This window comes from Thalassophryne amazonica, chromosome 4 (assembly GCF_902500255.1).
Source record: "Thalassophryne amazonica chromosome 4, fThaAma1.1, whole genome shotgun sequence".
NCBI classification, from domain to species: domain Eukaryota; kingdom Metazoa; phylum Chordata; class Actinopteri; order Batrachoidiformes; family Batrachoididae; genus Thalassophryne; species Thalassophryne amazonica.
In genome coordinates this window covers 118032539-118046754 of record NC_047106.1, presented here as the reverse complement: position 1 = coordinate 118046754, position 14216 = coordinate 118032539, and the positions used below count along the sequence as shown (strand labels likewise).

The 14216-nt window shown below is 40.9% G+C and overlaps 1 protein-coding gene across 1 annotated transcript in view; it reads right to left on the bottom strand.

Moving 5' to 3' along the window:
- Positions 1 to 14216, bottom strand: part of nars2 (asparaginyl-tRNA synthetase 2, mitochondrial) — a 42042-nt gene that overhangs the window by 11553 nt on the left and 16273 nt on the right. The gene's annotated exons all lie outside the window — the stretch shown is intronic.

The following is a 14216-nucleotide window of genomic DNA, read 5'->3' as shown; positions in this document are numbered from 1 at the left end:
TTTATTAAATCATGTGTTGATCAAATATCCTCAACAATCACAGATTAACTTGACTCAACATCACTGAGCTATTATTAGCTGCTAAAAATGCTAATGCCGTGAACATGCAAAATTACATCACATGATAATTTCATTTTACGGACACATCTTAGATGAGTAGCCTCAAACTGACTGCAGCTGTAAGCTCAGCAACAACACACAAGCTATCACTCAAAGCGGCCACACCCCTAATGTCTTATGATAACTGGGCTTTGTGGCATAGTGAACGCGATGATGTATGAAAGACAATAAATATTTAAATCACTGGCTTTGATCTCACATGCATTTTGATCTAAGCTGTGTTCATGTCTTCATCTTGCTTGAGCCGAGTATTGCAGCACAGTACGTTCAAAAACGATGACATTTCCCACTGTTTTCTCACCCAAGAATGGCAGTACCCATGGCCAGTATTTATAAAGTCTTTTGTAGTCACTTCTGACTAGAGATATCCCTTAGAGATAAAATGAGAAGCTCTGTCATTCATGAGGAGCTTGAGGTACAGCCGCTGTTCCTTCGCACTGAAAGAAGCCAGCTGAGGTGGTTCAAGGATCTGGTAAGAATGCCTCCTGGGTGCATCCCTATGGGGAGGTGTTCCAGGCACGTTCATCTGGGAGGAGACCCTGGGTAAGACCCAGGACTAGGTGGAGAGATTATATCTCCACACTGGCCTGGGAACGCATCAGTATCTCCCAGTCAGAGGTGGTTAATGTGTCCCGAGAAAAGAACTCAGCGCTCAAAACTACACCTATATTAAAACCACCTATATTAAAACCACGCCCCCAAAACCACAGTCACCTTGGTTCAATGACTACTTGCGTGACCTCAAGCATAAGGCTAGAGGTCTAGAACGGAAATGGCGTAGTTAAAAATTAGAAGTACGTGGTCTATTAGATAATAAACCGACCCGTTTATTTTATTTTTTTTAACTATACGGATTTGAATGACATGCGATTACACCAATCATGCTTGAACCCTCGTGTGCATGCTTGAATTTTTTCACGCGTGTCGGTGACGTCATTTCCCTGTGGGCAGGCCTTGAGTGAGATGTGGTCCCGCCCTCTTGGCTGAATTCCTTTGTTTCACATGCTGCTCGAGACGGCGCGCGTTGCTTTATCAACATTTTTTCTGGACCTGTGAGGAATATCCGAGTGGACACTATTCGAGAAATTAAGATGGTTTTCGGTGAAAAGTTTAACAGCTGATGAGAGATTACGGGGTGTTTCTGTCGGTGTAAGGACTTCCCACAGAGCAGGATGTCGTGCAGCGCTTCCAGGCGCCGTCGTCGGCCTGTTTCGACCTGAAACATCCTAATTTAAGGCTTAATTCACCCAGGACGTCGTGAGAGAACAGAGAAGATTCAGAAGAAGCCGGCATGAGGACTTTATGCGGACATTCCCTGTTTAAGGACATTTTTTTAATGAAAGACGTGCGACTCGGCGAATCTGTGTGCGCCGCGACAGGAAAAACACCTCCGTGTTGAAAACCATTTGTAAAATTCAGGCGGCTTTTGATGGCTTTCAACAAGTGAGTAACTGAGAAATTGTTTAACAGCTTGGGCATGTTCCAACTTGCCCGTTAAGGTTTCCAACGGAGGTGTTTTTCCTGTCGCGACCCCTCGCGGTCGGGTCCGGCCCGACACGCGACTCTGCCCGCACGTTCTTTCATTACAAAATGTCCGTTAACAATGGAATGTCCGAATAAACTCCTCATGCCGACTTCTTCTGAAACTTCTCTGTTCTCTGACAACTTCCTGGATCAACAGAGCCTGAAATGTGGAAGTTTTCAACTTGAAACGGTGAGACGCTGCCACCTCGAAGCGCAGATCGGCGTCAGGCACCGTGGGCCGTCCTTAAAGCGACAGTTACAGACCAAAATCTCTCATCAGCCGTTAAAATTTTTACCGAAAACCAGCTGAATTTATCGAATGGTGTCCACTCAGTTGTGCCTTACAGTTTTGAAAAATTTTGATCAAACAAAGCAGTAGTCTCTGAGCCATTCCTAACAATGAAAAAAACGACGAGAGGGTGGGCGACTCTCACTCAAAGACTGCCCACAGGAGAATGGCGTAACCGACAGGCATGAAAAAACTCTCGCATGCCCACGAGGGTTCAAGCATGTCTGATGTAATCACACGTGATTCAAATCCATATGGTTTTTTAAAAAAATAATAAGGTCAGATACTTTTCTAATAGACCTCGTATTCCACCTCACGTAAGCGGACCTATTACTCTGATTTGACCAACAAAAACAAGCATAACTCAAGTTCTTGCTTAACACGGTGGCAACACTTATTCATGAACAATGACCTGTAAGTCACTCTCTTTTTACAGCACAAGAATTCTTAGATTACTTTGAGAAAAAAATGGACAACATTAGGTTAGAGCTTAGTGCTGCGTTTGATACCGTGGATCATCAAAGTCTACTAGATAAAATGGGAAATCACTTTAGGATTACTGGGAATGCCCTTGCATGGTTGACATCATATCTGATCAGTCATTCTTAATGTGTTTTGTACAACACCACCACCTCTAAGCTTAGTAACATGAAATTTGGGGTTCCAAAGGGGTCCATCTTAGGCCCCCCTGCTTTTCTTCCTTTATATAACACCCCTTGAGTACATATTGCAGCATTTTGGGATTACCTTTCATAGCTATGCTGATGATACTCAGTTATACATACCGATAACTTCTGGTAATCTCATCCACTTAAAATCCTTAGAGGATTGCCTTGCATCAGTGAAAAGCTGGATGTCCAGCAATTGCCTACGTTTACACTCTGACAAAACTGAAATGATGGCTCTTGGTCCACTGAGACATCAACATCAATTTGACCAGCTAACGCTCAGCCTAGGCTAGTGTGACATACATCACACTGACAAAGTGAGGACCCTTGGGGTAATTTTTGATCCCACATTGTCCTTTGACCTCCACATCAAGGATATTATGAGGACTGCTTTCTTCCACCTGCGAAATATAGAGGAAATTCATCCTATCCTGTCTAAGGCTGATGCTGAGACCCTGATTCATGCGTTTGTCTCTTGTAGATTGGGCTACTGCAATGTTCTATTTTCTAGTTTAATGCAGTCCAGCATTAGGGGTGCCCAACTGGTTCAAAATGCTGCTGCCAGACCTTTGACAGGAAGCAGAAAGTTTTACCACATTACACCCATTTTGCCATCTCTTCGCTGGCTTCCTGTCCCTGTGAGATCAGATTTTAAGGTTCTGCTACTTACCTATAAAATGATTCACGGACTGGCACCTCCCTACTTAGCAGACCTAATTAAACCCTAGGTACCGGCCCGGAATTTGTATTCTCAGGGTACAGGACTACTTTGTGTCCCTAGGGTGAATAAAAAGTCTGTGGGTCACAGAGCTTTCTCTGATAGTTCACCTGTTGCATGGAATGATCTCCCTGCATCAATAAAACAGTCAGATTCTGTAGAGACTTTCAAGTCCAGACTTAAGACACACTTATTTTCCCTTTCGTATGGCTAGCATACTGACATAGTATGTTACTATGCTTTCTACCCTTTTAAATTAATTTTATTAGTAAAGAGAGCGGGTCACGGCCTTAACTTTATCTAAGTCTGGGTCTTTTAGTGAAGCTTAGGGCAAGTGGCCGGCAATCACCTGGTATTTCTTCTGTTTTTCTTGTGGCTTAATGCTGACAAATTATACTGTATTTGTCGTCTTTCTGCTGCCGGATTTTGTCCCCCCCCCCCCCAAGGTGCAGCTCTATCCAGAATTGGGAGTGGGTGTCTTCTTCTGCAAGCTTCCCGTCCTGTGCACCAGCGTGGACTCCCAAAATTTCCACTGTATCTGTATAGTCAATTGTGTCAGTAGCATGGCCCAAGCAGAGAGTTCCCCTTGAGTCTGGTCTTGCTGAGGTTTCTCCTCAAATCATCAGACGGAGTTTCTCCTTACTACTGCTGCCTGTGTGCTTGCTCTAGGGGTTGTTAAGGTTAGCCCTTACTTGAGTGAAGCACCTTGAGGCAGCTTTGTTGTTGTGATTTGGTGCTATATAAATGAAATAATTACAAACCCCTGGCAAAAATTATGGAATACACTGGCCTCGGAGGATGTTCATTCAGTTGTTTAATTTGTAGAAAAAAGAAGATCACAGACATGACAAAACTAAAGTCATTTCAATGGCAACTTTCTGGCTTTAAGAAACCCTATAAGAATCAGGAAAAAATTGTGGCAGTCAGTACGGTTACTTTTTTAGACCAAGCAGAGGGAAAAAAAAATATGGAATCACTCAATTTGAGGAAAAAATTATGGAATCATGAAAAACAAAAGAACACTCCAACACATCACTAGTATTTTGTTGCACCACCTGGCTTTTATAACAGCTTGCAGTCTCTGAGGCATGGACTTAATGAGTGACAAACAGTGCTCTTCATCAATCTGGCTCAACTTTCTCTGATTGCTGTTGCCAGATCAGCTTTGCAGGTTGGAGCCTTGTCATGGACATTTTCTTCAACTTCCACCAAAGATTTTCAATTGGATTAAGATCCGGACTATTTGCAGGCCATGACATTGACCCTATGTGTCTTTTTGCAAGGAATGTTTTCACAGTTTTTGCTCTATGGCAAGATGCATTATCATCTTGAAAAATGATTTCATTCATCCCCAAACATCCTTTCAATTGATGGGATAAGAAAAGTGTCCAAAATATCAACGTAAACTTGTGCATTTATTGATGATGTAATGACAGCCATCTCCCCAGTGCCTTTACCTGACATGGCAGCCCCATATCATCAATGACTGTGGAAATTTACATGTTCTCTTCAGGCAGTCATCTTTATAATCTCATTGGAACGGCCACCAAACAAAAGTTCCAGCATCATCACCTTGCCCATGCAGATTCGAGATTCATCACTGAATATGACTTTCGTCCAGTCATCCACAGTCCATGATTGCTTTTCCTTAGCCCATGTAACCTTGTTTTTTTTCTGTTAGGTGTTAATGTTGGCTTTCGTTTAGCTTTTCTGTAGGTAAATCCCATTTCCTTTAGGCGGTTTCTTACAGTTTGGTCACAGACATTGACTCCAGTTTCCTCCCATTCGTTCCTCATTTTTTTGTTGTGCATTTTCGATTTTTGAGACATATTGCTTTAGGTTTTCTGTCTTGACACTTGATGTCTTCCTTGGTCTACCAGTATGTTTGCCTTACAACCTTCCCATGTTGTTTGTACAACCCCTGGCAAAAATTATGGAATCACTGGCCTCGGAGGATGTTCATTCAGTTGTTTAATTTTGTAGAAAAAAGCAGATCACAGACATGACACAAACTAAAGTCATTTCAAATGGCAACTTTCTGGCTTAAGAAACACTATAAAAAAATCAGGAAAAAAAAATTGCAGTAGTCAGTAACGGTTTACTTTTTTTAGACAAGCAGAGGAAAAAAAATATGGACTCACTCAATTCTGAGGAATAAATTATGGAATCACCCTGTAAATTTTCATCCCCAAAACTAACATGCATCAAATCAGATCTGCTCGTTAGTCTCCATCTAAAAAGGAGTGATCACACCTTGGAGAGCTGTTGCACCAAGTGGACTGAATGAATCATGGCTCCAACACAAGAGATGTCAACTGAAACAAAGGAGAGGATATCAAACTCTTAAAGAGGGTAAATCATCACGCAATGTTGCAAAGATGGTTGGTTGTTCACAGTCAGCTGTGTCTAAAACTCTGGACCAAATACAAACAACATGGGAAGGTTGTTAAAGGCAAACATACTGGTAGACCAAGGAACACAACAAAGCGTCAAGACAGAAACTTAAAGCATATGTCTCAAAAATCGAAAAATGCACAACAAAACAAATGAGGAACAATGGGAGGAAACTGGAGTCAACGTCTGTGACCGAACTGTAAGAAACCGCCTAAAGGAAATGGGATTTACATACAGAAAAGCTAAACGAAAGCCATCATTAACACCTAAACAGAAAAAACAAGGTTACAATTGGCTAAGGAAAAGCAAATCGTAGACTGTGGGTGATGATGAAAGTCATATTCAGTGATGAATCTCGAATCTGCATTGGGCAGGTAATGATGCTGGAACTTTGTTTGGGTGCCGTTCCAATGAGATTTAAAGATGACTGCCTGAAGAGAACATGTAAATTGCCACAGTCATTGATTGATATGGGGCTGCATGTCAGGTAAAGGCACTGGGGAGATGGCTGTCATTACATCATCAATAAATGCACAAGTTTACGTTGATATTTTGGACACTTTTCTTATCCCATCAATTGAAAGGATGTTTGGGGATGATTAAATCATTTTTCAAGATGATAATGCATCTTGCCATAAAGCGAAAACTGTGAAAACATTCCAAAAAGACACATAGGGTCAATGTCATGGCCTGCAAATAGTCCGGATCTTAATCCAATTGAAAATCTTTGGTGGAAGTTGAAGAAAATGGTCCATGACAAGGCTCCAACCTGCAAAGCTGATCTGGCAACAGCAATCAGAGAAAGTTGGAGCCAGATTGATGAAGAGTACTGTTTGTCACTCATTAAGTCCATGCCTCAGAGACTGCAAGCTGTTATAAAAGCCAGAGGTGGTGCAACAAAATACTAGTGATGTGTTGGAGCGTTCTTTTGTTTTTCATGATTCCATAATTTCCTCAGAATTGAGTCCATATTTTTTTCCCCTCTGCTTGGTCTAAAAAAGTAACCGTTACTGACTGCCACAATTTTTTTTTTCCTGATTTCTTATAGTGTTTCTTAAAGCCAGAAAGTTGCCATTTGAAATGACTTTAGTTTTGTGTCATGTCTGTGATCTGCTTTTTTTCTACAAAATTAAACAAGTGAATGAACATCCTCCGAGGCCGGTGATTCCATAATTTTTGCCAGGGGTTGTATTTGGTCCAGAGTTTAGACACAGCTGACTGTGAACAACCAACATCTTTTGCAACATTGCGTGATGATTTACCCTCTTTTAAGAGTTTGATAATCCTCTCCTTTGTTTCAATTTACATCTCTCATGTTGGAGCCATGATTCATGTCAGTCCACTTGGTGCAACAGCTCTCCAAGGTGTGTTCACTCCTTTTTAGATGCAGACTAACGAGCAGATCTGATTTGATGCAGGTGTTAGTTTTGGGGATGAAAATTTACAGGGTGATTCCATAATTTATTCCTCAGAACTGAGTGAGTCCATTTTTTATTCCCCTCTGCTTGGTCTAAAAAAGTAACCGTTAATGACTGCCACATTTATTTTTCCTAATTTCTTATAGTGCTTCTTAAAACCAGAAAGTTGCCATTTGAATTGACTTTAGTTTTGTGTCATGTCTGTGATCTGCTTTTTTTCTACAAAATTAAACTGAATGAACATCCTCCGAGGCCGGTGATTCCATAATTATTGCCAGGGGTTGTAGAAGTTGCCTCCACGACTGATCCCAGATAAGCTGTTGAAGATGAGTGAGTGATAAGAGAGTAATTCTATGTAATACAGTCACTGCATTTATTTACTTTTTACTTATTTTTTCAATATTTTACATTGTGCATTCAAACCAGTGGGTATGTCTGCTAGTTGTGGTAATAATGCTTCTGTACACCACCACAATGGAGTCAAAAGGAAAGCCATTTTTCTTTAGACAAGTCAGAGGATGAATACACAGATATTTCCAAGATACCCAAATATGTTTTGGACTTCATTCACATCAATAATTAGGAAATACAAACAGTATAATGCTGTCTGGTAAATATGACTGGAATTCTCAAAAACTGAGTCACCATGTAAAAAGGAGACAAGTGGGGGAAGCTACCAAGACACTGAAGGCATTACAGGTTTCTGTGGCTGTGTTTGGAGAAATTGTGCACAGTGTAGCTTTTGCCTGTAACATCAGTTATACACCTTCATGGTGGAGTTATACACCTTCATGGTGTATAACTCCACCATGAAGGTGTATGACTTTATATGCTGTAATTTTTATCGTGACATATAAAAATTAAGGAATTTGTTTAAAAAAAAAAGATCAAACATGGGCTTGTCTCTCATCTGCTATCTGGCAAATTATAGCTGAAATTTTACATTTTGTTTTGAAGAAAATTCTTCAATGTTACTCTTCACTATGAAGCTGTGATACAACAGACTCCTTCAGAGTAGTCTTGCATATCTTGATGGCTTCCCTCACTGTACCCTTCTTGGATGGTCACCTACTTTTTGAGAACTGTTTACTACAGTCAGATTTACCATAGAGTATCACACTGTGTGGATTTCTTAGTGATTGATGCAAATGTGGGCAGCACGGTGGCTTGGTGGTTAGCACTGTTGCCTCACAGTGAGGAGGTCATGGATTCAATTCCCACCTGTTGCCTTTCTGTGTGGAGTTTGCATGTTCTCCCCTTGTGTGTGTGGGTTTCTTCCGGGTGCTCCGGTTTCCTCCCACATCCAAAGACATGCGGGTTAGGTGGATTGGAATCTTTAAATTGTCCATAGGTGTGCGAGTGGGTGCGAATGTGTTTGTCTGTTTGTGACTCTGTGACAGACTGGCGTCCTGTCCTGGGTGTACCCCACCTCGCGTTCTATGACTGCTGGGATAGGCTCCAGCCCCCTGCGACCCTTGATTGGACTAAAGCCCCTTTCACATTGGCGTATTCGTAGAGCTGCGTATTGCGGCATTGTGTTTCATTTAAATACGCCCGAAATGCACGCATACTCAGCCTTTTTCCGTGTTCGTAGATCTACTTGCAGCTGTCCTGTCTCTTGTCAGTGCAAATTAATATCAGCTGGTTCAGTCCCAACTGATGGCCTGAAAAAAGGTGTCTCATTACCAAGGTGTTACACAAGAAATATCTCATAATGGGTAAAAGCAAAGAGCTCTCTCTCTCTCAAGATCTTTACATCCTTAATGTTGCAAAACGTACTCATGGAATTGTTTACAGAAGGATTTCTAAATGTCTGAATGTTCCAGTGAGAACTGTTGGGCCATAATCTGAATGTGGAAATGGACCCGGCGCCACAAGGGGGCGATGCCCCCTCACGTCATCAACCTCGCCCCCTCGGATATGAGAGTTATCAAAAATAAAAATAAAAAAGAAAGAAAAAGAAATACTGGAAAATATAGCGCCTTGCAGTTTCGTGGATTTTTTAGTCCAATTTTGCATGCTTTTTTTTTTTAACAGCGCATTGTGCTCTGCGTCCTCATCAAGCAGGCTGGTGTTCTGTCGAGATGACGGGACACCCGTTGCGGCACCGCGAAGGGAGAGCACGTGCATTGTGTTCACCGTGTCTGTTTATAAGAATCTTCTCACCCAGAAGAAAAAAAGAGCGCCAACAACTACCCATAACTGTGTTCTTCACTCGGAAAAAGACAACGGCAGCAAGGTGTGAGTGGAAAAAGGCATGACAGTGGCGCGGCGCCAGGACGAAGAGGCGCGATCAGAGGAACTGTGAAATACTGGTCAGTCACTATCAATAATTTCTTATGTGTCCAACCTCGTAAGTTGATCGTTAAAATTAAATTAATTAATTCTAAAAGCCATCATAATTATTTATAGGAAAACATTCTATTTTTATTTCTCAAACAAATGTTTGGGCCTGAAAACAGGTTGTTCTTATTTTTCTACTGAACTTGAACTTTGAGAGTGTTTACATACGAGAGAAAAGTGAGAAAATGTTAATGCCTGATTGAGAAAAGTGTATAAAGTGTGTAGTGAGGGGTTTTACAGCCTTAAAACGTCTATAATAATTGTAAAAAAAATAGCGCTGACTACTTCACGGATTTCGCCTATTGCGGACTATTTTTAGAACTTAACTCCCGCGATAAACGAGGGACCACTGTATATCTACATGAAAGGTTTATGTGGGGTTAATCTACTGTCTCGTGTCGTTTCTCAGATCAGTTGTTGGTTTGGTTTTGTGGTATGCAGGAGATCACTTGACTGAGGGTCTATATGTTCAAATAATAATTAAAAAATACTGTCATCACTCTTTACTCTTAGTCAGTGTCTTACAACGGGGTAGCCTAAATACACGAGCTTTCTAGGAGTGCACCCAATTCATTACGCACGCTCAGAGGCAGAGGCACTTTTTTTGTGGGGGGAGCGACCCCGCCCCCTGTGATAAACTCATCACCCCCTTAATATTTTTTTTCTGCCGCCGGGCCTGTGTGGAAAGAACATCAATCAGAGCCGGCCCAAGGCATACGCCAACTACGCAGTCGCTTAGGGCCTCCACGCCACCAGGGGGCCCCGAGAGCACCGAGACGTTGTGATAAAAAAGTAAATATATACATGAAATTAAAATAATATTGAATAATTTAAACGAAATTATATTACACCCGAAAAAAATAAATTCATTTGACAAAATACAAATACTAGGTTAATTGATGCCTCCTGTTGGCTGCTGCCACCGTTGGGCAAAAAGAAGTAGGAACACGAGAAAAAACAAGACAAAGGTAGGTTTGCATGTCCAATATTACAATTTTTGTTGTCATTATTTGCGAAATGCTCCGTTCGTTTAGTGTAAAGTGCTTTAGGTGTCTTAAAGTCAGAGGTGATTGCTCTGCAAGGGAAGCTCAGCTTCCCCTAAAATGTCAAAAAATAAGTGATCAAATATATACTGTTGTGTGTGCATGTCATTGAGTAAATATGCGCTACAACGCGCTCAACTTTTGTTCAGAATCAGCTTATCACTGGTAACGACGCGGCTTTCCTCTCACTCAAACCCGCAGCTTCACAGTGCTTTAAACAGACTTCAATAGCGACACAAAGCATGCAGCGAAACAAGACGAGTCATTGGATAAATGCTGGGCTTTGTCCCGCCCATTGGACGCTCAGCGTGTCTGGGGGTCTATGGGGCAGTGGGCTGGTCTCGGCTGGCCCAGATGGTCAGATTCTGCATGATGATTGGATGATCTGTCTGAGGCTGAATCCCTTTTTGATTGACAGCGAAGTGAGCGAATCAGCGATCTTTTGGTGTAAACATCCGTGGGAGCATTTTCATTCTATTCTGAATTGAACCGGAGACTTTCCTAATCTTCTTAGCGGCATTTTCTTTGTTAAAAACGACTAGCGACAAATCGAGCTTCTATTTCAGGTGTTTTTTTTGTAGCTGCTTGTGTTTGGAGACTGACTTCTATCGCAGTTTCTGTCCCTACCGAGCAGCGGTGCTGCTGAGCTCCTCCACCGTCTCAAAGCACTCACGGGCGGACAAACTTCACACTAGCCTCGCGCCAGTCCCAGCTAGCGAGCTAGCAAGCTGCACATAATGGCAGACAATTTGAATGTTGTGGACCGGATTTTGGCGAAGCCATTTGATACTCTTCCTTACGAAGAAAAACTTAGATTTAAACAGCAGGGCAGGTCAACTCCTCAGATGAATTTGGTGCAAAAGGTGGGGAAAAGTAGCTCAGCTCTCAATGGTTTGCAGGCCAAAGTTAAAGCAATAGCCCCAGTGCAATGTTTGTGCATTGCTATGCACAAACATTGCTGTTATGTTGTGGATTTCTATGTTCATTTTGGAGATTATTTAAGTATTGTATTTATTATTTAAGTATTTAATTTTGATTACAACTTTATTTTTCTGTAAGATAATGTGAATGTCATTTGACTATTTTGTATTTGGATATTGAACATTTTGCACACCATTGCACATCTGAAAGAAATTAAACTATTTAATGTGTTTACTATAAATGCAGCCTCCTGCCTGCTGATGTTACTTTCAAATAGTTAAATTAATGAGCCATACTTATACATCACGCTGTATGTAGAAGTTAATTAAAACATATTTATGAGTTTGCTACCCCTTTAAGGTTAAAAACAAGAATGACACCTGTATGATGTAAGATAATTACAAATAATGCTAATGATTGTGGGTACGTTACACACATAACAGTGTAGCCTATGGAATAATGAGGCATCTGGTGCTGAGGTGATGGTAGGGGGGCCCCCAAATGAAATTCTGCTTAAGGCCCCATAAAGGCTTGGGCCGGCCCTGACATCAATTCACCACAAACCAGCCACAACCAAGTGCTCCTCACAAGATTTCTGACAGAAGCGTGAAAAGAATTTGAAGAGTTGTCCAAGAGCCAAGGACCACTTCAGAAAGACATGAAATTAGCAGCTACAACTGTTTCAAAGAAAATAAGTAATGCACTCAAGTGCCACGGCCTGTGTGCACGCTCACCACACAAGATTCCACTGCTGAAGAAAAAGCATGTTGAAGCTCATTTAAAATTTGCTGCACAACATTTAGACAAACCTGTGAAATACTGGGAGAATATAGTCTGGTCAGATGAGACCAAAATTGAACTCTTTGGATTCCATAATACACACCATGTTTGGAGGTCAAATGGCACTGCACATCACCCCAAAAACACCACACCAACAGTGAAATTTGGAAGTGGGAATATCATGGTGTGGGGTTGATTTTCTGCATCTGCCACATGTAACTTCATGTAATTGAAGGAAGGAAGTTATTCCACATAACAATTTATGGCCAGCTATGTTTTGATTTCTTTGTATGCGTTGATTACTTGGATTATTAGCAACATCTGGCGAAAATTTCAATTGTCAATTGCACCTATAGAAATACATTTACTGAGAAAAATGGTAACGTTTTCAATACTTATTTTACCTGCTGTATGATATTCTGGTGTGTTTCTCTACCTCGGTACTTAGGACACCAGCAAATGGAAAAGGCCAAAAGGAGGCCCACCATTCACATGGCTGCAGCAGGCAGATGACTAGTTGTCTGTCTGGGTGTTTATGATGCAGGGCCCAAGGCAGTTCAATCGTGTGATGAATGTCACACATGGCACCAGCACGTGGCCATATTGGAAATGTCCCTTAAGAAAACTGACTCCAGAGGTGACAATTTCTTGTATTTAATTTGTCCAACTACTTATGGGCTCCAAAATGAAGGGGTTGTTTATAAAAATGCCTGTAATTCCTAAATGTCAATGCAATATTTTTAAAAAAAATTCTTAAATTAAAGCTAAAAGTCTACACTTCAAGCACCCCAGGGCCTGGTTTCATAAAGCAGTCTAATCTTCTAGTTTATTAAACGTACTTAGCCGACTACAGTTAGTTGCCTAAAATTATCTGTCTAATCACTAGAGACGGGTATTGATAAGATTTTATCGATATCAATGCGATTATCGATTCTGCTTATCGATCCGATTCCCTTATCGATACCTCTTGTGAATTTTGTACTAAAAGTAGGCTTTACAGGTTTTCTATGTATTTCATTGAGTCTTGGATGGTGAGAACAGTCATAGTCAACCCACAGACCTGCTCCAAAAACCTACAACTAGGGATGGGTATTGATAAGATTTTATCGATGCCATTATTGATTCTGCTTATCGATCCAATTCCTTATCGATTCCCTTATCGATACCTCTTGTGAATTTTCTGTTTTCTATGTCAACAACATTTTATTGAGTCTTAAAGTAAATAAATATGAAATTGGTCACTGTATCCTTGATCTCTGGACATAAATAAAAATAAACAAAACGGTGTTTCACTTTGAAGTTATTAATTCCGACTGGATTCTATCGTTCTAACTTGACTCGGCAGAGAGCCGCGCAGCGTTTGGAGCTGTGTGAACAGAACGGAAGATGATTCTCGTTTCTTTCTCACAACAAGACAGGAGTCCCAGTTAGTGACTTTAATCCGCACAAAAGTGACTCACAATTTCACATATTCAGGGATGAAAGTGGTGGAAAACAAAAAAATCTGAAACCCAAAATTACCCCCAAAACACCACCCGCATGAAAATGTTTGAATTCTAGAAGCTCTGAAATGCAATCTGGGGCTATTCCAGACGATAACCTGGAGTGAGTGCAGCATCCATTTAGTGAGAAAAAACCAACTTTCCTTATTCAAATTCATTCCAGTAGTATTCTGCTCTTACTAGGATACAGCAGTTTTCTAGCTTGGCAGATAGTTCTGGAGGAAATCACTGAAGAAATTAACACATTAAAAATATGGTTTGACTGAAACAAATTGTCATTAAACTTAAATAAGACAGAGATGAAGTGGAGGTGTAAGAGTCACTTGGTGTTCACAGGAAACACTTATTTCTGTATGTATGTATTTATTTATGTATGTTCATTGTTAGTTGGTTTTATATAATCTGTGTTTTTATTCAGGTTCTTTTTGTCTCTTTCTCTAAAATTGTACATAATCATTAGATTAGTTATTATTACTATTATTGTTGTGGTTGCTAT